The sequence below is a fragment of the Bubalus bubalis genome, chromosome 3 (assembly GCF_019923935.1).
Source record: "Bubalus bubalis isolate 160015118507 breed Murrah chromosome 3, NDDB_SH_1, whole genome shotgun sequence".
NCBI classification, from domain to species: domain Eukaryota; kingdom Metazoa; phylum Chordata; class Mammalia; order Artiodactyla; family Bovidae; genus Bubalus; species Bubalus bubalis.
This window is the reverse complement of record NC_059159.1, coordinates 161,584,025-161,611,265: the sequence shown is the minus strand read 5'-3', so window position 1 is coordinate 161,611,265 and position 27,241 is coordinate 161,584,025. Positions and strand designations below refer to the sequence as shown.

The 27,241-nt window shown below is 40.6% G+C and overlaps 1 long non-coding RNA gene across 3 annotated transcripts in view; it reads right to left on the bottom strand.

Annotated features, from left to right (window-relative positions):
• LOC102408483 overlaps window positions 1-27,241 on the bottom strand; it is a 55,196-nt gene that overhangs the window by 8,474 nt on the left and 19,481 nt on the right. The window contains exons 1-2 of one of the 3 annotated variants that reach the window (XR_326686.4): window positions 23,736-24,002; window positions 22,009-22,274 (exon numbers count right to left, since the gene is read on the bottom strand). This is a non-coding gene — a long non-coding RNA (uncharacterized LOC102408483). Of the gene's footprint in view, window positions 1-22,008; window positions 22,275-23,735; window positions 24,003-27,241 lie in introns of those variants that run through there. The other 2 variants (XR_006550153.2, XR_006550152.2) reach the window with 2 other exon arrangements.

Sequence of the window (27,241 nt, the reverse complement as noted above, 5' to 3'; positions counted from 1 at the left end):
ACCATTTATTTCATTCAAAGAACACTTGTTTCTTTGTTCTAGACACAGCAAAGGGCTGAGGAATGCTTGCAGAAACAGTTTTTAAATTTGTACAGTAAAAAATAATCATAGAATTAAATCATATGCCTCTTACCATCCTTATAATTTAATCTTTGCAACAGTCCTATGAAGTAGGCACTGTACTCCCCATTTCCCAGTGAGGAAACCAGCAAAGAGGCTGAACAGTAGCATCACACTAGTCAGTGGCTGATCAGAGATCGAAACCAAACAAGTCTCGAGGACAAATGCTCAACTATTACCCTGCTGCCCTGTACATTCTAGAAGGCAAACGAAAGACTGATAGACTGGTATGTACTATGCGTGCATGCTAAGTCACGTCAGTTGTGTCTCTGCGACCCTATGGGCTGCAACCTGCCAGGCTCCTCTCTCCATGATTCTCCAGACAAGAATACTGGAGTGGGTTGCTAGGTGCTCCAGTGGGCTGCCATGTCCTCCAGGGGATCTTCCTGACCCCGGGATCAAACCTGCGTCTCCTGCATTGGCAGGTGGGTTCTTTATCACTAGCACCACCTGGGAAACCTCATATACTATGAAGCCAAAACAAATGGGCACAGATGATGGAGTGGTGAGAGAGAAAGTGACTCAACATTTAGGAAAGAATCCAAGGACTCCTACAAGCAGGATTCCAAGGTAAAGAACCAGGTTTTTGGGTTGAACAAATGGGTGGTTGGGGTGCCAGGTAATGAGTAAGGTGGGGATTGGAGGAGGCAGGTCAGGTGCTCTTGGGACATGTTAAGACATACTTTTATGGTGTACATTTAAGATGAATGATTTCATGCAGACTGCTAGGTGCTGGTCTGGACTAGAATAGGAATTTGAAAGACATCATAATGTAGATGGCTAAGAACAGATGTACGGGAACATCCAGGATAGAGCATCCAGAGTAGAAAAGGCTCAAAACATCTTGAGCTCTCAACATTGAGAGCGAGTAGAGTGGGAACCAACAAAAGACGAAGGAAGCCAGAGGGAAAGGAGGAAGCACAAGAGGGTGGTTTTTTTAACCCCTAAAGCAAAAAGAACATTTCAAAAAGGAAGGTGTGTTAACTCTCAAGTGCTGCTGTGAGCCTAAGATGATGGGAAAATAAAACGCACAGAGATTGTGACAGTTCTTATGGAAGAACAGGGATGGGAGCCAGGGTGGTCCCTGGAAAGGGAGTGAGCAGAAGTGACTTTTAATAGCCGTCCCGAGCAAAGTAAGCAAAGTGCCCAAGGATGATTGTTGCAGCGGCGTTTGCAGCAGCATGGAAATGGACCCCTGTCAGTACAGACATTGTTAAATCCAATATGATAAGTCCTTTCTAGGTAATAGAGGATGTGAAATAAAGTCCATATTTATGGCAAGGCAAGGAGAATTTAAACATAACAATTCTCGGACCTTTGGCCTCCCCTCCCCTCTCTGCATCATGTATTGGCCAAACCTCCCCCATCAGTAGGGATACCTGCTCAACTCTAAAGAGCAGCATTCTAGCATCAATTAGACAACTCCTTAAAAGATACCATTCCTTCTTATCTTGTAAAGGGTCACATGACCCAACACTAATGGGTCATGTGGTACTTAAATCTGAATTATGTAAACTATCAATAATCATTTAATACAGCCTCTTCAATAAGTGGAGCTAGGAAAACAATGGCTACATGTAAAAGCATATTAGAACACTTCCTAACACCACATAAAAAATAAACTCAAAATGGATAAAGACCTAAGTGTAAAGCCAGAAACTATAAAAACTCTTAAATAAAAACATAGGCAAACACTGACATAAATCACAGCAATATTCTCTTTGACCCACCTCCTAGAGTAGTAGAAGTAAAAACAAGCAGGATCTAACTAAAAACACTTGCACAGCAAAGGAGACTATAAGCAAGATGAAAAGAATGGGAGAAAACAATTGCAAATAAAACAACTTAAAAGGATAATCTCCAAAATACACAAGCAGCTCACACAGCTCACTACCAGAAAAACAACCCAGTCAAAAAAGGCAGAAGACCTAACAGACAGTTCTCCAAAGAAGACATACAGATGGCCAACAAACACAAAAAGATGCTTAGTAACACTATATTAGAGAAATGCAAATCAAAACTACAATGAAGTATCTCCTCACACTGGTCAGAATGGCCATCATTAAAACAATCTACAAACAATAAATGATGGAGAGGGTGTGGAGAAAAGGGAACACTCCTGCATTGGTGGGAATGTAAATTTATAGTCACTATGGAGTGATTGATACAGTATGGAGATTCCTTTAAAAACTAGGAATAAAACTACCTTATGACCCAGCAATCCCACTACTGGGTACATACACTGAGAAAGACACATGCACTTCAGTGTTCATACAGCACAATTTACAATAGCTCAGACACAGAAGCAACCTAGATGTCCATTGATAGATGAATGGATAAAGAAGTTATATAAAATGGAATGTTACTCAGCCATAAAAAGTCATTGAGGTGAATGAACTTAGAGCCTGTTACACAGAGTGAAGCAAGTCAGAGAAAGGAAAAAAAACATTTTGTATATTAACACAGCTTCCCTGGTGGCTCAGACGGTAAAGAAGCCGCCTGCAATGCAGGAGACCTGGGTTGGGAAGATCCACTGGAGAAGGCAATGGCAACCCATTCCAGTATTCTTGCCTGGAGAGTTCCATGGACACAGGAGCCTTGCGGGTTACAGTCCGTGGCGTCACAAAGAGTACACACAACTGAGTGTACTCACTTCACTTCACTTCATGGAATCTAGAAAAAATGGAATTAATAAACCCATTTGCAGGGCAAGAATAGAGACACAGACATAGAGAACAGACTGGACACAGTGAGAGGAGGAGAGGATGGAACAAATTGAGAGAGTAGCATTGACATGTATACACTGCCACATGTGAGAGAGAGAGAGCTAATGAGAAGCTGCTGAATAACACAGCTCAACTCCGTGCTCTGTAACAACCGAGAGGGGTGGGGTCATGTGTGCTTGTGGCTGGTTGCAGTTGTATGGCAGAAGCCAATGCAATATTATGAAGCAATTATCCTCCAATTAAAAATAAAATTTAAAAAATATGTCATTTAATGTACAGCCCTCTGTCTCAAAAAACTTACAAACTATGTCGACTTCTAACTGGTAGAACAGGTTTTGGCATTTTCTTAGATGCTTTTTCTGGGTTGTAAGTCTTAAATTTGGCTCAAAAATTTTTCCAATAGTTTCTTAGATTAACTGATTGATTAGTCAATTCATTGATTAATTCAGTTCATTAATTTTTCACCAGCAAGAATGAAATATTAATACAAAATAGGAAAATTTCAAAGTCAGTGGGTGGAAAAAAAGTTACAGAATATGAACAATACAGAACAGTACAATTTTATTTGTGTAAATAATAAGACATGCTAGATAGCTCTAGGTCAATCTAAGTGTAAATTAACATGAGAAGATCTTGAAGGAAACATTTCTAACTAATCACAGCAGTCACTTCTGGAGAGAATAGGTAGAGATTGATGGGTTTTAGTTTTATCTGTAAATGTATTTTTCATAATAAGAATGTACTCATACTTGACTTAAAAGTTAAAACAAAAAATTTTAGTAAATAGATTAAAAAGATGAGGAAGCAGGGTCTGTAGAACTCATGCAAAAATTTCTCTAAAGGCAAGCTGAGAGACCCAGCTCATGCGTTATTGACCAGAGACATTTCAATATTCACATACATAACAAATTGCTGGCCACAGGTGTTAGTTTCTGTAAAAATCCTCCAGTCAATAATGTGTTAATAGCATTTTGTGTATAAGACAGTGGATTGCTAGTATGCAAATGGAAATGATACCAAAATAGAGATCAATTTTATGGGAAAAAGGATAACTGAGAAAGGGAATTCCTTGTGTAGTCAAGAAAGAACTGGGGAGGGTGTGGAACTTTCAGAAGACAAGATGGAAGAGTTGGACAACTCTGAGTTCACCTCCTCTCATGGGTACACCAAAATCACAACTAACTGCTGAGCAACTATTGATGAAAAAGATTGAAATCTACCTGAAAAAGATATTCTACATCCAAAGACATAGAGAAGAAACCACGAGACAGTAGTAGGGGTGCACTTGCAGTATAACCAAATCCCACACTACTCAGGGGGGTGGAATTACCATAAAGTAGACCTTCTCCCACAGAAGTGGGAGCTGCACTTCTCTGGTGGTGCAGTGGGTAAGAGTCCGCCTGCCAGTGCAAGGGGACACAGGTTTGATCCCTGGTCTGGGAAGACTCCACATGCTGCAGGGCAACTGAGCCTATGCACCTTAGAGGCTGCAAGCTACAACCAATGAAACCCACGTACCTAGAGTTTGTGCCCCACAATAAAAGCAGCCACTGCAAGGAGAAGCCCACTCACAGCAACTAGAGAAAGCTCTCATGCAGCAAGAAGACCAAGGACAGCCATAAACAATCAATGTTTTAAAAAAATAAGTGAGAGCTCTGAGTCCCACACCAGGCTCCCCAGCCTAGAAGTCTGGCATCAGGAGAAAGAGCCCCCAGAACCTTTGGCATTGAAGGCCAGCAGGACTTGCAGGAGCTGCAAAGGACTGGAAGAAACGGAGACTCCTCTCTTGGAGGAGTCTCACACACAGTCTCACATACACCAGGTTCTGGGACAAAAGCAGCAATTCCATAGGAGCCTGGGCCAAACCTACCTGCTTGTCTTGGAGAATCTCCTGGGGAGGTAGGGGGGCCTCTGTGGCTTTCCCTGGGGTCAGAAAGTCTGGTGGAGGGGCCTTCATGAACTCTAGCTGGAGGCAGACATTTTAGGTCCTTGGCACAGAGACCTGGCCCCACCTAAGAGCCTGTACACATGGACATCACCAGATGGTCAACACCAAAATCAGATTCTATTCTTTCCAGCCAAAGATGGAGAAGCTCTATACAGCCAGGAAAAATGACCAGGAGCTGACCATGGCTCAGCTCATGAGCTCCTTATTGCAAAATTCAGACTCAAATTGAAGTAAGTAGGGAAAACTACAAGGCATTCAGTTATGACCTAAATCAAATCCCTTATGATTGTACACTGGAAGTGACAAATAGATCCCAGGGATTAGATCTGGTAGACAGAGTGCCCAAAGAACTACAGATGGAGGTTCATAACATTGTGCAGGGACAGTGACCAAAACCATCCCCAAGAAAAAGAAATGCAGCAAGGCAAAATGGTTATCTGAGGAGGTCTTACAAATAGCTGAGAAGAGAAGAGAAGTGAAAGGAAAAGGAGAAAAGAAAAGATATATCCCTCTGAATGCAGAGTTCCAAAGAATAGCAAGGAGAGATGAAAAAGCCTTCTTAAGTAAACAATGCAAAGAAATAGGGGAAAACAATAGAATGGGAAAGACCAGAGATCTCTTCAAGAAAATTAGAGCTATAGATGGAACACTTCATGCAAAGATGGGCACAATAAAGACAGAAACAGTATGGACCTAAAGAAGCAGAAGATATTAAGAAGAGGTGGCAAGAATACACAGAAGAACTGTACAAAAAAGGTCTCCACGACCCAGATAACCATGATGGTGTGGTCATTCACCTAGAACCAGACATCATGGAGTGTGAAGTCAAGTGGGCCCTAGGAAGCATTACTATGAACGAAGTTAGTGAAGGTGATGGGATTCCAGCTGCGCTATTTCAGATCCTAAAAGATGCTGCTGGTCAAGTGCTTCACTCAATATGCCAGCAAATTTGGAAAACTCAGCAGTGGCCACGGGACTGGAAAAGGTCAGTTTTCATTCCAATCCCAAAAAAAGGCAATGCCAAATAATGTTCAAACTACCACACAATTGTTCTCATTTCACATAAGAGCAAGGTAATGCTCAAAATCCTTCAATTTATGCTTCAACAATATGTGAACTGAGAACTTTCAGATGTACAAGCTGAAATTAGAAAAGGCAGAGGAACCAGAGATCAAATTGCCAACATCCATTGGATCATAGAAAAAGATAATTCCAGAAAAACATCTGCTTCATTGACAACACTAAAAATTTTGACTGTATGGATCACAACAAACTGTGAAAAATTCTTAAAGAGATGGTAATATCAGACTACTCTACCTGCCTCCTGATATACCTGTATCAGGTTATGAAGCAACAGTTAGAACTAGACATGGAACAACAGACTGGTTCTAAATTGGGAAAAGAGTACATGAAGGCTGTATATTGTCACCCTGCTTACTTAACTTCTATGCAGAGTACATCATGCGAAATGCTGGGCTGGATGAAGCAAAGCTGGCATCAAGATTGTGGGGAGAAATATCAATAACCTCAAATATGCAGATGATACCACCCTTATGGCATAAAGTGAAGAGGAACTAAAGAGACTCTTGATGAAGGTGAAAGAGGAGAGTGAAAAAGCTGGCTTGAAACTCAACATTAAAAAAACTAAGATCATGGCATCCGGTCCCATTACTTTATGGGTTTTCACAGAAGGGGAAAACACGGAAGCAGTGACGTTTTATTTTCTTGGGCTCCAAAATCACTGCATATGGTGACTTCAGCCATGAAACTAAAAGATGCCTGCTCCTTGGAAGAAAAGTTATGACAAATGTAGATAACATATTAAAAGCAGAGGCATCACTTTGCCAACAAAGGTCTGTCTAGTCAAAGTTTTAGTTTTTCCAGCAGTCGTACAGATATAAGAGTTGGACCATTTAGAAGGCTGAGTGCCAAAGAATTGATGCTTTTGAATTGTGGTGCTGGAGAAGACTCTTGAGAGTCCCTTGGACAGCAAGGAGATCAAACCAGTCAATCCTAAAGGAAATCAACCCTGAATATTCACTGGAAGGACTGATGCAGAAGCTGAAGCTCCAATACTTTGGCCACCTGATGCAAAAAGCTAACTCACTGGAAAAGACGCTGATGCTGGGAAAGATTGAGGGTAGGAGGATGAGATGGTTGGATGCATCATCAACTCAATGGGCCTGAGTTTGAGCATGCTCCAGGAGATAGTGAAGGACACGGAAGCCTGGTGTGCTGCAGTCCATGGGGTTGCACAGAGTCAGATATGACTGAGCAACTCTACAATAACAACAGCCTGTAAGCTCTGCTGCTGGGAAGCCTCAAAAACAAACAACCAACAGAGCAGGAACATAGCCCCACTCATCAGCAGACAGGCTGTTTAAAGACTCATTGAGCCTACAGCCACCTCTAGATATGCCTCTGCCCATCAGGGCCAAAACCCAGCTCTACTTACCACTTGGCAGGCACCAAAAGCAAAGAAACTATGATCCACAAGCCTGCAGAACTGAGTCTGCAAACCCAGATCAGTATCTACCCTGGGACCAGCTGGTTCCTAGCCCTTGCATGACAGAATGGGAGTGTACTGCTGGGAAACAGGACATTCCCTATGGAGGGCCACTTCTCCAAGGTTGAGAAATGTAACTAAGCTACTACATATATAAAAATACAAACAGAAATTTAAACAAGATGAGATGGCAAAGGAAGATATTCTAGATGAAAGAACAAGGTAAAACCCCAAAAGAACAATTTAGTAAAATGGAGAGAGCCTATCTTCCTGAGAAAGAGTTCAGAGTAATGATCACAAAAATGATCCCAAAACTTGGGCAAAGAATGGATGCACAGAGTGAGAAGTGAGAAGTTTTTAGTAAAGAGTTAGAAAATGTAGAGAACCACCAAAAAGAGTTGCAAATACAATAATTGAATTTTAAAAATACACTAGATGGAGCCAATAGCAGAAATAAATGAGGCAGAAGAAGAAATCAGCGAGCTACAGCGTGATGGAAATCACTGCCATACACAGATAAAGAAAAAAGAAAGAAAAGAAATGAGAACAGTTTAAGAGACCTCTAGCACAATGTCAAAAGCACCAATATTTGCATTATAGGGGTCCCAAAGGGAGAAGAGGAAGAGAAAGGGCCTGAGCAAATACTGGAGAGATAATAGCTGAAAACTGCCCTAACACAGGAAAGAAAACAGTCACCTAAGTCCAGGAAGTACAGAGAGTCCCACACAAGATAAACCCAAGAAGGAACATGCCAAGACTCATATTAATCAAATGGACAAAAATTAAAGACAAAGGAAATATTAAAAGCAACAAAGGAAAAGTAACAAATAACATACAAGGGAACTCCCATCAGGTTAGCCGTTGATTTCTCAGCAGAAACTCTGCAGGCCAGAAGGGAGTGCCACAATATATTTAAAGTGATGAAAGAGAAAGACCTGCAACCAAAAATACTCTACCCAGAAAGGCTCTTATTCAGATCTGATGAATCCCAAAGCTATGAGATTTAGAAATCAACTAGAAGAAAAAACTGCAAAAACAAAAGCATATGGAGGCTAAACAATATGTTATGAAACAATCACTGCATCACTGAAGAAATCAAAAGAGGAAATGATTTTGATAGAGACAAATGAAAATGAAAACATAATAATCCAAAATGTATGAGACACAGCAATAGCAGTTCTAAGAGGGAAGTTTCTAGTGTATAAGCTTACCTCAGGAAAGAAGAAAAATCTCAAATAAACAGCCTAACCTTACAACTAAAGCAACTAGAGAAAGAATAACAAACAAAATGTAAAGTTAGTACAAGGAGAAAAATCACAACCCTCAGAGCAGAAAGAGAGACAAAGGAAACAACAGAAAATCAATGAAACTAAAAGTTGGTCCTTTGAAAAGATAAGCAAAATTGATAAACCTTTAGCCAGACTCATCAAGAAAACAAGGGAGAGGGCTCAAAGCAATAAAACTAGAAATGAAACAGGTGAGGTTACAACAGACACCACAGAAATACAATAAGAGAACCATAAGGGACTATAAGCAACTATATGCCAGCAAAATGGACAATCTAGAAGAAATGGACAAATTCTTAGAAAAGTGCAATCTTCAAAGACTGAGCCAGGAAGAAATAGAAAATATGAACAGACCAATGAAAACTTCTGAAATTAACACTGTGATTCAAAAACTCCCAAGAAACCAAAGTCCAAGGTCAGAGGACTTCACAGGCAAATTTTATTGAACACTTAGAGATGCGTAAAACACCTATCCTTCTGAAACTATACCAAAAAATTGCAGAGAAAGGAATATTTATGAACTCATTCTATGAGGCAATCATCACCCTTATTCCCAAACCAAACAAAGATACCACACACACAAAAAAATTATAGGCCAATATCACTGATGAACAAAGACACATCTGTAGTCAATTAATCTACAATAAAGAAGGCAAGAATATAAAATGGAGAAAAAACAGTCTTCAATAAGTAGTGTTGGGGAAACTGTATGGTGACATGTAAAAAAATGAAATTAGAGCATTCTCTAACAACATGCACAAAATAAACTCAAAATGAATCCAAGACCTAAATGTAAGGCTGGACACTATAAAACTCAGAGGAAAATACAGGCAGAACACTCTTTGACATAAATCACAGCAATATTTCTTATGATCCACCTCCTAGAGTAATGAAAATAAAAGCAAAAATAAACAAATAAGACCTAATTAAATTTAAAACATTTTGGCCAAGAAAGGAAACCATAAACAGAATGAAAGGACAATCCACAGAAGGGGAGAAAATATTTGCAAACAAAGCAACTGACAATGGATTAATCTCCAAAATATACAAACAGCTCGTGCAGTTGTATTTCAAAAAATATCAAACAACTCAATCAAAAAAAAATGGGCAGAGGATTTAAACAGACATTTCTTCCTCTAAAAGACATACAGATGGCCAAAAGGCACATGAAAAGATGCTCGACCTCACTATCAAGAAATAGGTATCACCTCATGCTGGTTAGAATGACCATCAAAAAATCTACAAACAATAAGTGCTGGAGAAGGTGTGGAGAAAATGGAACTTTCCTATAATGTTGGATCCAACAATCCCACCCCTGGGCATATATCCAGAGAAAACCAAATTCCCCAAAATACATGCACCCCAATGTTCATTGTAGCACTATTAACAATAGCTATGACATGGAAGAAACCTAAATATCCATTGACGGATGAACAGTTAAAGATGTGGTATATACGCACAATGGAATATTACTCAGGCATAGAAAAGAATGAAATGCCATTTGCCACAACATGGATGGACCTAGAGATGATCATACTAATTGAAGTAAGTCAGAAAGAGAAAGACAAACACCATATGATATCACTTATATGGGGAATCTAATTTTAAAAAATCATGTAAGTGACCTTATTTTAAAAACAGAAACAGACTCAGATTTTTAAAACAAAGTGATGGTTACCAAAGGGGAAATGTTGGGGGGGAGATAAATTAAGAGCTTGGGATTAACATCACACACAATACTATATATAAAGTAGATAACTGACAAGGACCTTCTGCATGGCACAGGGAACTCTACTCAATGTTCTGTAATAACTTTTATATGGCAACAAATCTGAAAAAGAATGAAAAATGGAATCACTTTTCTGTATATCTGAAACTAATATAATATTATAAATCAACTCCAATAAAAATTTTTTTTAATTCACGAGGACCTAAATATATAAAGCCAATATATATTTTGGAGAAATAGACAGCAATGTAATAACAGTAGGGAACTTTAATACTCTGAGTATGTCAGTGAGTAGAATAGACCAAAAAAATAAGGAAACATTGGCCTTTAATGGCATATTAGACCAGACAGACCTGACATATAGTAACATTCCACCCATAACAAAATACATGCTTTGTTTTAAACAGTCCCCAGGATAGATAACATGCGAGGCCACAAACCAAAGCTTTTTAAATTTAAGGAGACTGAAATTTATCAAGTATCTTTTCTGACTATAATGGTATGAATTTAGAAATCAATTACAAGAAGAAAACCAGAATATTCACAAATACACAGAGATTAAACAATATGCTACAAAACAACAATGAAACAAATAAAAAACTACCTTGTGACAAGTGAAAATGGAAATACAACATACCAAAACCTACATGATGCAGCAAAAGCAGTTTTAAGACAAAAGTCCATAGTAATAACACCTACTTCAAGAAACAAGAAAATTCTCAAATAACTGTACACCTCAAATAAAGAATAAGCAAAGCCCAGTGTTAGCAGAGAGAAGGAAATAAAGAGCAGAAATAAATGAAATAGAGACTAAAAAGACAATAGAAAAAAAGAAAAGGAAACCAATATTTGAAAAGATAAATTGACAAAACTTTAGCTAGACACAACAAGAAAAAGAAAACTCAAAATCAATAATGAAAGAAGAGACATAACAATTGATGCCACAAAATGTAAACTGATATAGCCACTATGGAAGACAGTATGGAGATTTCCTTAAAAAAAACTAGGAATAAAGCCACCGTGCGACCCAGCAATACCACTTTCTAGGCATATAACCTGAGGAAACTAAAACGGAAAAAGACACATGTACCCCAATATTCCTTGCAACACTATTTACAATAGCTTGGACATGGAAGCAACCTAGATGTCCATCAAAAGGATAAAGAAGTTGTGGAACATATATACAAAGGAATGTTACTCAACCATAAAAAGGAATGCATTTGAGTCAGTTCTAATGAGGTGGATGAAGTGAAGAGTGAAGTAAGTCAGAAAGAGAAACAAATATCATATATTATGGAATATATGGAACATATATATGGAATCTAGAAAGATGGTACTGATGAACCTCTTCACAGGGCAACAATGGAGAAGCCGACATAGAGAACAGATTTACAGACAAGGGTGAGGGAGAAGGAGGAGAGGGTGAGATGAATGGAGAGAGAAGCATGGAAGCATATACACTAACATATGCAAAACAGCCCCTTCAAAGATCATGGCCTTGTCATGGTGAAGGGGTTTGGGTAACTCAATGAAGCCATGCGCCATGCCGTGCACCCTAGATGGACAAGTCAGGGCACAGAGTTCTGACAAAACGTGGAGGGCACAGCAAACCACCCCAGTATACTTGCCATGAGAACCTCATGAACTGTATAAAAGACCAAAAAGATATGACATCAAAAGATGAGTCCCCCAGGCCTGAAGGTGACCAACATGCTAGTGGGGAAGAGTGGAGGAGAATTACCAGCCACTCCAGAATGAATGAAGCAGCTGGGCCAAAGTGGATACGATGCTCAGTTATGGATGTGTCTGGTGATGAAAGTAAAATCCAATGCTGCAAAGAACAGTATTGCATAGGAACCTGGAATGAGGTCCATGAATCAAGGAAAATTGGATGTGGTCAAGCAGGAGATGGTAAGAATAAACATCGACATCCTAGGAATCAGCAAACTAAAATGGATGGGAATGGTCAAATTTAACTCAGAAGACCATTATATCTACTACTGTGGGCAAGAATCCCATAGAAGAAATGGAGTAGCCCTTATAATCAATAAAAGAGTCTGAAAAGTCTTGGATGCAACCTCAAAAATGACAGAATGATATTTGTCTGTTTCCAAGGTAAGCCATTCAACATCACAGTAATGCAAGTCTATGCCCCTACCGCCAATGCCGTTGAAGTTGATCAGTTCTATGAAGACCTAGAAGACCTCCTAGAACTAACACCTTAAAAAAATGTTCACTTCATCATTGGGGATTGAAATGCAAAAATAGGAAGTCAAGATATACCTTGAATAACAGGCAAATTTGGCCTTGGAGAACAAAACGAAGCAGGGAAAAGACTAATTGGATTCTGCCAAGAGGATGCACTAGTCATAGAAAATATCCTTTTTCAACAATACAAGAGATGACTTTACACATAGACATCACCAAATGGTCAATACTGAAATCAAATTGATAACATTCTTTGCAGCTGAAGATGGAGAAGCTGTATACAGTCAGCAAAAACAAGATTTGGAGCTGACTGTGGCTCAGATCATCAGCTTCTCATATCAAAATTCAGGCTTAAACAAAGGAAAATCAGGAAAAACACTAGGCCATCCAGCTATGACTTAATCCCATACGAATTTGAAGTAGAGGTAACAAATAGATTCAAAGGACTAGATCGAGTTAACAGTGTGTCTGAAGAACTATGGACAGAGGTCCAAAATACTGTATAGGAAGCAATGAACAAAACCACCCCAAAGAAAAAGAAAAGCAAGAAGGCAAAGTGGTTATCTGAGGAGGCTTTACAAATAGTGGAAGCGAGAGAGTAAATTCCTAGGCAGGTTGATAAGAAGTCCAGGATCAGAAGAATGGGGTCAGAAGTCCAGGGTCAGGGAGAGAGGGAAAGATACATTCAATTAAAGGTAGAGTTCCAAAGAACAGCTAGAAGAGACAAGAAATCCTTCTTCAATGAAGTGCTTAATAACAGAAAAAAAAAAAAAAAAAAGGAGAAAGACTAGAGATCTCTTCAGGAAAATTGGATATATCAAGGGAGCATTCTGCCCAAAGATGGGCACAATAAAGGATAAAAATGGTAGAGACCTAGTAGATGCTGAAGAGATCAGGATGAGATGGAAAGAATACAGGGAAGAACTATATCAAAAAGATCTTAATGAACCAGATTACTACAATGGTGTGGTTAGACACCCTGAGCCAGACACTCTGGAGTGCAAAGTCAAGTGGGCTTTAAGAAGCATTGCTGTTAGTAAAGCTAGCAGATGTGATGAAATTCTGGCAGAACTATTCAGATCCCTAATGAAGCCATCAAGGTTTTGCTTTCACTATGTCAGCAAATCTAGACGACCCAGAAGTGGCCTCAGGAATGGAAAAAGTCAATCCTCATCCCAGTTTCCAAGAAGGGTGAAAGTGAAAGTGAAGTTGCTCAGTCGTGTCCGACTCTTTGCAACCCCATGGATGGTAGCCTATCAGGCTCCTCTGTCCATTGGATTTTCCAGACAAGAGTGCTGGAGTAGATTGCCATTCCCTTCTCCAGGGGATCTTCCCCACCCAGGAATTGAACCCAGGTCTCCCACACTGCAGCCAGATGCTTTACCGTCTGAGCCACCAGGGAAGCCCCTCCAAGAAGGGTAGTACCAAAGAATGCAGACAATCACACTCATCTCCCATGATAGTAAAGTGAAAGTGAAAGTTGCTCAGTCATGTCCAACTCTTTGTGAACCCATGGACTATACAGTCCATGGATTTCTCCAAGCCAGAATACTGGAGTGAGTAGCCTTTCCCTTCTCCAGAGGATCTTCCCAACCCAGGGATCAAACCCAGGTCTCCCACATTGCAGGTGGATTCTTTACCAGCTGACCCACAAGGGAAGCCCAAGAATCCTGGAGTGGGTAGCCTATCCCTTCTCCAGCAGATCTTCCCAACCCAGGAATAGAACAGGGGTCTCCTGCATTGCAGGTGGATTCTTTACCAACTGAGCTACGAGGGAAGTAAGGTCAAGCTTAAAATCTTGCATTTTAGGCTTTAGCTTATGCAAACCAAGAACTTCCAAATGTCCAAGCTGGGTTTAGAAAAGACAGAGGAACTAGAGATCAAATTGCTAACATTCGCTGGATTATAGGAAAAACAAGGGAACGTCAGGAAAACATTTATCTCTGTTTCGTCAACTATGCTAAAGCTTCTGACCATGTGGACCATGACAAACTGTGGAAAGCTCTTAGAGATGGGAACACCAGACCATCTTACCTGTCTCCTGAGAAATCTGTATAAGGGTCAAGAAGCAGCGGTTAGAACCCTGTATGGAACAACTAATTGGTTCAAGATGGAAAAAGGAGTATGACAGGGCTGTCTGCTATCACCCTGTTTGTTTAACCTATACACTGAGCATATCATGAGAAATGCCAGGGTGGATGAATTACAAGCTGGAATCAAGATAGGCGGGAGAAACATCAACAACCTCAGATATATGGATGATACCACTCTAATGGCAGAAATCGAAGAGGAACTAAAAAGCCTCTTGATGAGGGTGGAAGAGGAGAGTGAAAGAGCCAGATTAAGACTATATATTAAAAAAAAACTAAGATCATAGCATCCGCCCCCATTGCTGCATAGCAAATAGAAGGGGGAAAGGTGGAAGTAGTGACAGATTTCTTCTTCTTGGGCTTCAAAATAACTGCAGATGGTGACTGCAGCCATGAAATCAGAAGACAATTTTTTCATGGCAGGAAAGTTATGATAAACCTAGACATTGTATTGAAAGGCAGGGACATTCCTCTGCCGACAAAGGTCAGTATAGTCAAGGCTATGGTCTTCCCAGTGGTCATGTAAGGTTGCAAAATCTAGACTGTAAAGGCAAAACAATAAATAACTGATGCCTTTAAGCTGTGGTGCTGGAGAAGACTCCTGAAAGTGCCTTGGACAGCAAGGAGATCAAACCAGTCAATCTTAAGGGAGATCAACCCTGAATATTCTCTGGAAGGACTGATGCTGAAGCTCCAGTATTTTGGTCATCTGATGCAAACATGACTCGTTGGAAAAGTCCCTGATGCTGGGAAAGATTGAGAACAAAAGGAGAAAATGGTGTCAGAGGATGAGATGGCTGGACAGCATCACTGATGCAATGAACATGAACTTGGGCAAACTCTGGGATATGGTGAGGGACGGGGAAGCCTGGCATGCTGCAGTACATGGGGCTGCAAAGTCGGACACAACTGGGTGACTGAACGACAACAACATGCAAAATAGATAGCCAATGGAAATTTGCTGTATGACTTAGGGAACTCAAACTGGGGCTTTATAACAACCTAGAGGGGTGGGAAATGGTGGGAGGGAAGTTCAAGAGGGAGGGGATATATGTACACCTATAGCTAATTTATGCTGATGTATGATAGAAATCAAGACAATATTGTAAAACAATAATCAATTAAAAATAAAAATAAGAAAAAATATTGATTTTTTTGCCACAGAAATATAGAAGATCATAAGAGACTACTATGAACAATTATACATAAATGGGACAACCTAAAAGAAATGAATAAAGTCTCAGACAGGAAACAAGAAACTGAATCATGAAGAAATGCAAAATATGAACAGACTGATTACTAATAAGGAGATTGAATTTGTAATCAAAAGCCTCCTAATAAGAGTCCCCAACCAGATAGCTTCCCTGGTGAAATCTATGAAACATTCAAAGAAGAATTAATAGCAGTCCTTCTCAAACTCTCCAAAAAAAGTAGAAGCAAACTAATTTTACAAGGGCAGCATTACCCTGGTACCAAAACCAGAAGAAGACACTGCAAGAAAATTACAGGCCAACATTCCTGATGAATACAGATGCAAATGTTCTTAACAAAATATTGGCAAACCAAATTCAACAATGCACAAAAGGATTATAAACCATGATCAAGTGGTATTTATTCCAGGGACACAAGACTAGTTCAGTTCAGTCGCTCAGTCATGTCCGACTCTTTGCAACCCCATGAACTGCAGCACGCCAGGCCTCCCCGTCCATCACCAACTCCTGGAGTCCACCCAAACCCATGTCCATCGAGTCAGTGATGCTAGTTCAACATCTGTAAAAATCAATGTCAGTTCAGTTCAGTTCAGTCGCTCAGTCGTGTCCGACTCTTTGTGACCCCATGAATCGCAGCACGCCAGGCCTCCCTGTCCATCACCAACTCCCGGAGTTCACTCAGACTCACATCCATCAAGTCGGCGATGCCATCCAGCCATCTCATCCTCTGTCATCCCCTTCTCCTCCTGCCCCCAATCCCTCCCAGTCTTTTCCAATGAGTCAACTCAACGTGATACAAAAATCAATGTGATACACCCAACAAAGTGAAGGATAAAGGATAACAAAATGAAGGATATGATCACCAATAGAAACAGAAAAGGCATTTGACAATATTCAAGATCCATTTATGATTAAAAAAAAATCTTCCAAAAAGTGGGTGCAGAGGGAATGTACCTCAATACAATCAAGGCCATAAATGACAAGCCCACAGCAAACATACTCAGTGGTGAAAAGCTGATCAGGAAATAGACAAGGATGCCTACTGTCAACAGTGGAGTATTAGAAGAGTAGAGTATTAGAAGACCCAGCCTGAGCAGCTAGAGGTGGGGGGGGCAGGGCGGCGGGGAAGAAACCAAGGGAATACAAAAATGAAGAAGAAAAACTGTCACTATTTGCAGATTATATTTTTTATATATAGAAAGCCCTAAAGACTCCACAAAAAAAAAATCTGTTAGAATGAATGAATTTAGAAAATTTATAGGATACCAAAACATAGAAGTCTGTTGCATTTCTGTACACTAATAAACTATAAGAGAAATTAACAATCCTATTTACAATTACATCAAGTAGAATGGAATACCTAGAAACAAATTTAACCAAGGAAGTAAAAGACCTGTACACTGAGAACCATAAGACCCTGATGTAAAAACAGAAGGCACAAATAAATGGAAAGATATTCTGTGCTCGTGGATTGGAAGAATACTATTACAATGTCCATTTGAACACTACCCAAAGCAATCTACAGATTCAATGCAATCCCTACTAAATTTAAATGGCATTTTTCACAGAAATAGAACAGACAATTCTAAAATTTATATGGAAGTACAAAAGACCCCAAAGAGCCAAAATAATCTTGAGATAGAAGAACAAAGCTGGAGGCATCACACTCCCCGATTTCAAACTATATTAGAAAATTATATTAATCGAAACAGTATGATATTGGTATAAAATCAGACACATAGTTCAACAGACCATAATAGAAAACCTAGAAATAAACCCATGCATAAAGATGCATGCAAATTTAAACAGGATTGTGGGTTTGGAAATAGGAAGATGGAATTTTCATCTGATAGCTGCTATTTTTTAAGATGGAAATTAGAGGAGAGTAAGAAGGCAATTGTAAGGAAAAAGTATGAAATAGTTTTCAAAATGAGGAACAGAGCACCGTTTCTGGGCAGGGCTGAGTGCAGGATAGGAGGTTTATTCACACTTCAAAGCCCTGTTCTGTGCCTCTCCGGTCACATTCAGCCGCTTCCGTGCAGGCAATCGAAGGTGGAGAGTCAGAGTGCAAACAGGAATGTGTCTTAGGTGATTCCAATAGAGGGAGAATGCAAAGGAGTTGGTAGCACTTTTGAAAGATTGACTATACTGATACAGGATAGAATCAAACTTAGATGAGTACAGAGGAGAAACCAGAAGGAAGCTGGTGGAGATGGAAAAAAAGTGATGGGTCTGGGGAATCAGAGATCTCAACAAATCAAAGAAATGTGGCAGTGGGAGTGACTAAACAAGCAAACTCAAAAGACAGAAGATGGTGGGCAGAGGGGGATTTAAAAAACAGATTTTAGAGGTAATGCATTTTCTAACACAGACAAGGATTAAGGTGACCATCAGAGGGTGGTGAGGTAAGGGTAGGGAAAGATGGTCAGAACTCAGTCAGCCAAGGATCTGAGACCAGGAGACTGGATGGGCTGCTGAGAAGAATATGGGAAGAGTGACAGAAAGCATCTTTGAGGTAAACCATCTTCAGTGAATGAGGGGGGTGATACTCAGCAGATGGCACCAATAAGAATGGTAAGAATGGCATGAATGAGTCTCAAAGCAGTAGATTTTACAAGTAAAAGTGGTTTGTGTGGGGTATTGGGGACAAGCAAAACCCCAGTCACCTCCTGATCTAAGTACGTGGGGTATCAAAGGCTGGGGAGGGAGAATCTTTGGGTGATTCCTGTTAAGGAGGAGGTGATGGATTCCTAAAACACTCTGAAGATACGGAGAGAGGTCCTGATCTGGATTCCAGGAGATACCATCAGAGGGACTGGGCAGGAAGGAGAAAGCACGGGGCAGGCTTTGGTAGATAGGGCTGTGGCTCTCAATCTTGGCAGCACATTGAAATCAACTAGAGGGCTTTAAAGAAAAGAAATAGGGTTCAACCCCCAGAGATTTTAGTTTGGGTCTTCGGTGTTACCTGGGCACCAGATTATCAGATATGCAGACAAGGCTGAGAATCAACAGTTGAGGAGATGTACAAGACAGCCAGGGGACGAAGGGGAACTGCCTGAAGCTCAGACTTCTCACCATGACTGTGGTCAGTGGGTTTCATTCTGATAGTCTCTTAGAGTGAGATGGGGAAACAGCCAAAATGTCACAGAAGATCATCAACAGATAACCCTTTAACTTCAAAAAGCATTTCAGGAGATGAGCATATCAGGGTCTTTTTTCCCCTTCTTCATAGAGTTTTATAGATCTTTTCTGCCAGTCTCCAAACAAAATTTCATAGTTGCTAAGTTTGGTTGCTTTACCACTGACCAAGTGGTTACATGCTTCATACTGGAAGTATACATCATCAGCTATTTAAAATATTAAAGATACTTGAGTTCACTAAAGACTGTATAAAAATCTCAGTAACTGGACAGCATATTGTCACATAAGATGTTTTCCCTGATGTGGATAACTAATAAATCTAGAGATAATAGCAAGCATTTTGCACTTGTTACCAAACTCATGTAATAATGAAGGTGAATATATGATTTACAGTTTCATAGGCTATAGAATAACTAATGTCATGAGAAGAAAGCAAATGCAGTATTCCACTATATGGATATACTGTACTTTACGTATAGCACACTGCTCTAGAGTTGTTCGTGGTCTGGCAGAGGAAAAAGGTGAGAACAACTCACCATCTGATTTATTTGGTCACCACAGGGGGTCTGGATGGAGTAGGAGATGACAACCCACTCCAGTATTCTTGCCTGGAAATCTATGGACAGAGGAGCCTGGTGGGCTACAGTCCACTGGGTTGCAAAGAGTTGGACGCAACTGAGCACACGCATGTGTGTGCACGCACACTCACACATACATACACACACACGAAGGGTCTGGAAAAGAATGAGTTATACTGTCTTGGAATAGAGAAAACCCTTTAAAAGGAGGTTGTGTTTGACTAAAGCCTAAGAGAAAGAAAGAAGGGCATCCCTTGGGACGGATGTGGCATGGTGGTAGCGTAGGTTTAATGGCATGGTGGTGGCTTTGGAGAAGGGCAAGGAGTCCAACTGGAATGTGGAGCAAGGCAACAAATGAAGCCATGAGGAAAGGCTGGGACCTGGAAGGCCTTTGAAATAATCTGGCTTCGAGGTCTCTGCATTGAAATGTGTTTTATGTCGCAGTACACACGTAAACAGTAATTGAATAGCCCACTGGGCTAAGGTACATAAGGTGTGGGGACATCTCCATGCGTGATTGCTCAGTGGGTAAAGAATCCTCCTGCAATGCAGGAGACACAGGAAACACAGGTTCCCTCCCTGGGTCACGAAGAGACCCTGCAGGAGGAAATGGCAACCCACTCCAATATTCTTGCCTGGAAATCTCCAGAGGAGCCTGGTGGGTGACAGTCCACTGGGCAGCAAAGAGTTGGATTTGACTGTGCACATATTCCATGTGTCTTAGTGAAATTCTAATATTTTACTTACAAAACTCAAATACAAACTATTAGGAAGGCTATTAAATATTGAATTCATATAAAAATTCCACAAATCATCTTAGTTTAATGTGCAACTTCAAGCTTATTTTCTTAGATACACTTGTAAAAGAAGACACATGTGCAAATATAAATGAGATTATTCTAAATGTACTATTCTGAGAGCTGCTCCTTGCACTCAGTCTAATGCTTCTGAGTGTCACCCATGTTAACATGCCACACTGTTGATCCTTTAGTTTTCCTGACTGTATAGTATTCCATTATATGGCTATACCATAATTTGTCTGTTTTATTCTGCCATGAAAGAAGTTCTTTAAGGCAGAGTTCCCCAATCCCTGGGATCTAATGCCTGAGGATCTGAAGTAGAGCTGATGTAATAATAAAAGAAAGAAAGTACAAAATAAATGTAATGTGCCTGAATCATCCTGAAACCACCCTCCATGCCAGTGTGTGAAAACATTGTCTTCCACGAAAGCCGTCTGGTGCCCAAAGGCTTGGGAATCACTGCTTTAAGGTATACATGCGAAGCGGAATCAGTAGGTCATGGAGCAGTGCTTCTCAAACAAGCATGCACATGAAGTCAGCTGGAGATCTTAAGATGTTGAGTAGGTCTGAGACAGGGTCTGCAGATTCTGCAGTTCCAACAAGCTCTCAGGTGATGCCAGTGCTGCTGACCACACACCATGAGCATGAATTTGCTCAATTTTATTAGGTAATGCCAGTTTTACCAGGTACTTACAGAAATAAGAGCTCTTGTTACTTCACACACTCACCAACACAGTATTCTCAGATTTTAAAATTTAAATGAGAGTAAATCCAATTTAGTAGCTGTGTAATTTTATTTTCTGGTTTTCTTTTGTATTTCTGTGATTTCTAATAATGTTGGGTATTTTTAATATGCTTAATGACTACACAAAAGATTTTCTCTTTTGTGAAGCACTTGTTCAAGTCTTTTCCCCTCTTTCTCTACTGTTCATTCTTTTCACTGATTTTTCATTGTCCCTTTTCCATTCTAGACACCAGCTCTTCATTGAATTTATGTTGCAAATATGTTCCCAGCTTGTGAATTTTCACCTACTTATGTTGCAAATGTGTTCCCAGCTTGTGAATTTTCACCTACTTCGTAGAGTTTTTTGAGTAAACTGTAATATTTTTGTAACATTACAGTAAATTGTAATATTTTTTACAGTTTTGAGTAAAACTATTATTGTTGAAAACTTGAGGTCTGGTAGATAATTGTCTTTAATATTTGGGAACATTTTTTTGCTAGGTTGCGCTACACATAACAACTCTTAATCACACTTTTCTAAGTTATCTCTTATTACAGCTAGTAACCATCAACCGAACACAAAAAACATTTTAATCGCATAAGCAGGTGCTAAAACTTTAAACAACGGAACAACTAACATCTGAAATACTGTTTGAAAGAAACACTTTTTCCTCTTTCATTGCACAACAGTGTTCAAATTGAGATAAGGCCAAGAAATTTGAAACCCATTTTCAAGCTCTCAAACCAAATCTTTCAAAAGAGCAATGCAACTTATTTCTAGAACACACATGCACAGTTGGAGTACTCACCCTGTAACCATGCAGAGAGCACGTCAACAACCCTTGGGCCAAAGAACAGAATACATGCAAAGACAAACATCTGGGCCTACTGCGGCAGCTGAGCCTTCCACCCACCCCACGCCCTTCCCTAACCAGCCATACCTCGGGGTTGAGCTTCCTCGGCACCGGGCCATGTCCCCTTCCGCATCTTGATGGGTACCTCTCTGCCACAGGCAGTGGTGAATAGAGTGGAGGAGAGGAAGACAAACGTGACTCAGCTCGCGCTCCTATCCATGGAGCCACAGGAAACACTCCTCGTCCTGCAGCCCACAGGACCTTGAGCAGCCTGATTACTGGCCCATCAGTGTCCTAAAGTGCCACACCTGTAGCCTGTGTGCCTTCTCTTCGATACAGGCTGGGAAGCTCTGCTGGAGAAAAGAAGAACTCTTAGAATACTTTCGTTTTTTGTGTAGTGGCCAAGTCATGTCTGACTCTTTTGCGACCCCATGAACTGTAGCCCACCAGGCTCCTCTATCCATGGGATTTCCCAGGTAAGAATACTGGGGTGGGTTGCCATTTCCTTCTCTAGGGCATCTTCCTGATCCAGAGATTGAATGCACGTCTCCTGCATTGGCAGGTAGATTCTTTACCACTGGGCTACCAGGAAAGTTAGAATACTTTAAGGCAGGGTGAAGAGACCATGGGAAGCAGTGGATGGATTGGAATGGTCATTCTCAACTCTGACTGCAGAGTCAAATCTACTGGGTTTGCTTTGTAATTATTCAGGAATCTGGGGCCCTACTCACAGGGAATATAACTTGATTGCTGTGGGTGAGGCACAGGCATCAGTAAACATTTTAAGGTTCTCCAGGTGATTTAAATGTGTAGCTGGTAATGAGGATCACAATATTAGCATGGCTCAGGGTAGGGGTATTAGTGGGGAACCTATGCAGGGAGAAGTTGGAGGACCTGAAACGTTCCTGTGCATGGAATTGAAGAGGTGCTGGTGTAGACCAGTAGTTTCTTAGAGTGTGGTCCCAGGAATGTTTCATAAATGCAGATTCCTGGGCTTCATCTACAGAATTAGAATTCCTGGAGGTAGGACCCAGTGATTCTGCATTTTAAATAAGCTCTTTCTAGGTGACTCTCAGAAGGCTAAAGTTTGAGAAATGATAGATATTATGGAGGTAGAACCAATAGGACTCTATCATTACCTACAGGTATGAATATAAAAAAGATGACTTTAAGAATTCACCAATGTTAAACTCCCCCAAATATGTGCTTATATTCACCAAAATGCATGCACTGGAATGACCCTCAGTGAAACCAGTGAGGAATATATCTGGTGAGCTTCTGCGAATTAATATACCACTGTTCTTGTAAGCCTCTGTTTGTTTGTTTGTTTGTTTTTAGGCATAGTCATGTGGGATCTTAGTTCCTCAACCAGGGATCGAACCTGTGCCCGCTGCATAGAAAGCTCAGAGTCTTAACCACTGGACCACCAGAGAAGTCCACAAGCCTCAATTCTGAGTTTGTTTGCATTGTCACAATCTGAGTAGAAGTGTGACATATGTGGGTTGCTGCTCATGCAGGAGATGGTTCACTTTAGAGTACAGGGAGGAACTGGATGGAAGAAGCACTAGGAAAGAGAAAAGAATGATGTATATTGACTCTTATTTTAATTGACGTATAGTTGATTTACAATGATGTGCTAGTTTCAGTTATATTATTTTTCAGATTCTTTTCCCTTATAGGTTATTACAAGATATTGAGGATAGTTCCCTGTACTATAAGGCAGGCCCTGCTGTTTATATACAGTAGCATGTATCTGTTATTAACTCTTCTCAATCTTGAGGTGGTTGGTTCTTCCATTGCAATGCATAACTTACCCATAAAGCTAGAGGTTTCTTCTTCTTGCTCCCCTTTAAGTTTTAATTCTCAGTTCCTGAGGAACTCACAAAAGAATGTACTGTTTGCACCAGCTGCATGTGGCACCCCAGGAACATTCTGCAAGATTACAGAATTTGTATTGCTCTTGAATTTATATAAGCATATAGGCCTACGTGTAACACATGAGTGCATATTCAGTCACTCAGTCATCTCTGACTCTTTGCAACCCCAGGGACTGTAGCCCACCAGGCTCCTCTGTCCATAGAATTTTCCAGGCAAGAATACTGGAGTGGGTCGCCAATTTCTAGTCCAGGGGATCTTCCTGACCCAGGGATAGAACCCTTGTGTCCTGCACTGGCAGGCAGATTCTTTACCACTGAGCCACCTGGGTAACATATGAACTGTGACATTAATGATAATTCTTTACAAGTAGACAGATTGACTAATTAGTCAATTGATAATTGACTAATCCTCAGTTGACTAAGAGGATTGAGCAGTGTTGTGTTTTATAAAAGTATTTGACGAGGGCTTCCCTGATGGCTCAGTGGTAAAGAATCCGCCTGTCAGTGCAGGAGACATGAGTTCGATCCCTGATCGGGTAAGATGCCACATGCTGTGGAGTACCAGCTGTGCCACAACTACTGAGCCTGTGCCCTAGAGCCTGTGCTTGGCAACAAGACAAGCCACCGCGATAAGAAGCCTGCTCACTGCAACTAGAGAGGAGCCCCACTCACTGCAACTAGGGAAAAGCCTCACAGCAATGAAGAGCCAGCACAGCCAAAACCAAATAAATAAAATTACATCAACTATACTCCAACCTATAAAAATGTGTTTGACAAGATTTAATTTCACAAATAAGTAAAAAATTTGCCTTTGATAATCCCTTTATTTTTGTCCCTCACTTTTTGAGGCAATTGTGACTCTTTAAAGAGAAAAATAACTTTTGAAAATAGGCTATTCTAATTTTTTAATTTTCTTACTCTTAATTTACACTTTTAGATAAACATATATTCAAATTTTGAATATTTGATAACAATCACACATTTTTAAAATCCTTTAGATCACTGAAATCAATATAAGTCAAGATCATACTAGAAATAGATAATACAAAAGAAAAATAGTGAAAAAGTGAAGTCGCTTAGTTGTGTCCGACTCTTTGCGACCCCGTGGACTATAGCCTGCCAGGGTCTTCCGTCCATGGGATTTTCCAGGTAAGAGTACTGGAGTGGGTTGCCATTTCCTTCTCCAGGGGATCTTCCTGACCCAGGGACTGAACCCGGGTCTACCCGCATTATAGGCAGATGCTTTACCGTCTGAGCCACCAGGGAAGATCCCCCCAAAAAATACTGAAAGGGACAAATAGAAAATTTCTAAATAATAATGCTACTTACATTTTAAAAACTGGCAACAATAAAGATTAGCAAATTTTATTGAACATAATCATGTAAAATCCAGAATAAGGCATTATAAATTATTTATTAACAAACACTTAATTACCCATGAAAATAATGAAAATGAATAAAATAGTTATTCTTATCAAATCCATACCTTGAACTTCAAGTCAGATTAAATCCTTGCAATTTCATATTATTTGCTAAATGATTCTTTGGCTACAAATTAAAACATTGAAATGTATACACATGTATACCTGTGGAGGATTCATTTTGATATTTGGCAAAACTAATACAATTATGTAAAGTTTAAAAATAAAATTAAAAAAAAAAAACATTGAAATGGAAAACAGATTATTCAGGTCAAACGCATAGTTCAGAAATAACAAATGTGACCCTGGGTTGCTCCTTGCAAGATAAAGAAAATATATCCATGAAACCAGCAAAATCAGTGAGGAGAAAACCTCTGGAATGTTACTATGTTGTTGCATGATGATACTGAAAAGTAACTCCGACCCTCTTGATAGCATAAAATTATTTCTAGCAAAACACAAATATGCTTCAGATTAATTGTTATAATTTCCCATTGTAGTAGAAAATATAGTATTTCATTAACACAAAGTCTTTCAAACAAAGTGTATTAAGCATGTCTTTTTATTCTGACGTTTTTACATCTGGGGGCTTCCTGACCCTGAAGGGACTGCCCCTTCCAAGGCTAGACAATTTCTAGAGCTAGGACAGGACTCATCTCCAGCCTGCAGGACTCACCAGAGCCCACACGACACACAGCCTCATCTACCAGGCTCTCACACTCAGAGCCACTATCCACCTGCCCTAGCTACCCCAGAGCCAAAGAGAAAAACAAATACTGTATTAAAAAATCCAGGGACTTCCCTGGTGGTCCAGTGGCTGGGAGTCAGTCTGGCAATGCAGGGGGCTTGGGCTCCATCCCAGGGTCCGGGAAGGTCCCACATGTTGCAGGGCAATTAAACCCGGGCACCAGACCTAGGCCTCCGGGCCTAGAGCCCGCGCTCCGCAGCAAGAGGAGCCGCCACAGTGAGAAGCCCCCGCTCGCTTCAACTAGAGAAAGCCCGCATGCAGTAATGAAGACCCAATTCAACCAACCAATAAACCAATAATTTAAAACAAATCCATAGTGTGACTTCTCACCATGTGTCACAAGCACAAAGGACTAAGGTTTCCCCACAACTTCCCCAGCTGTATCTTCCACCAGTATGATATTTGTTCCCCCGGCTGAGAACTGAATTCATGGGACCCCACTTCCCAGCCGAGCTGAGCCCAGAGCGAGGATTCTGAAAATCCAGGCCTGCCATCACCAGGCTGTGATGCCAGGTACCGGGCAACCAGGGACAGTCCCTTTGCCTCTGAACCCACTGAAATCACTCAAACTAGCCTCCTTGAAGCCTGTTTACCCTGCCTGTCCTCCTTTTCCTGTGGAAACCCTACTAACAGCTCTGGTCCACATTTCTCCGCTCTTTCTGCCTCCTGACCCTGGTGCTTCCCTGTGTGGTCCGTGCAGGACATGGGGTGCCCCTCTCCTTGAGAACTGTGACTAATAAGCTATCTTTTCAATGACAGATATCTGATCTGCTGGCCTCACCACATCTTACTGTAGAAATCATAAAATTTACATTTAAAAACACTGTAGGAACTGTAGAAACTGGCTGTTACGATCAAAGTTCAAGGGAAAATGTTTTATTACTCCTGTTAATGTGTTTTACAACCAGTCTTCAGGAGTATGTCTGGCCAATGTTGGTATTTATGACTGTAAACTGGATTGTACATTAAAGGGATATGAAACATCATTTGTGCACAAAAAGAAGCACATAGCAATTACTGCTGCTGCTGCTGCTGCTAAGCCGCTTCAGTCGTGTCCAACCCTGTGTGACCCCATAGACAGCAGCCCACCAGGCCCCGCAGTCCCTGGGATTCTTTAGGCAAGAACACTGGAGTGGGTTGCCATTTCCTCCTCCAATGCATGAAAGTGAAAAGTAAAAGTGAAGTCGCTCAGTCGTGTCCGACTCTTAGCGACCCCATGGACTGCAGCCTACCAGGCTCCTCCGTCCATGGGATTTTCCAAGCAAGAGTACTGG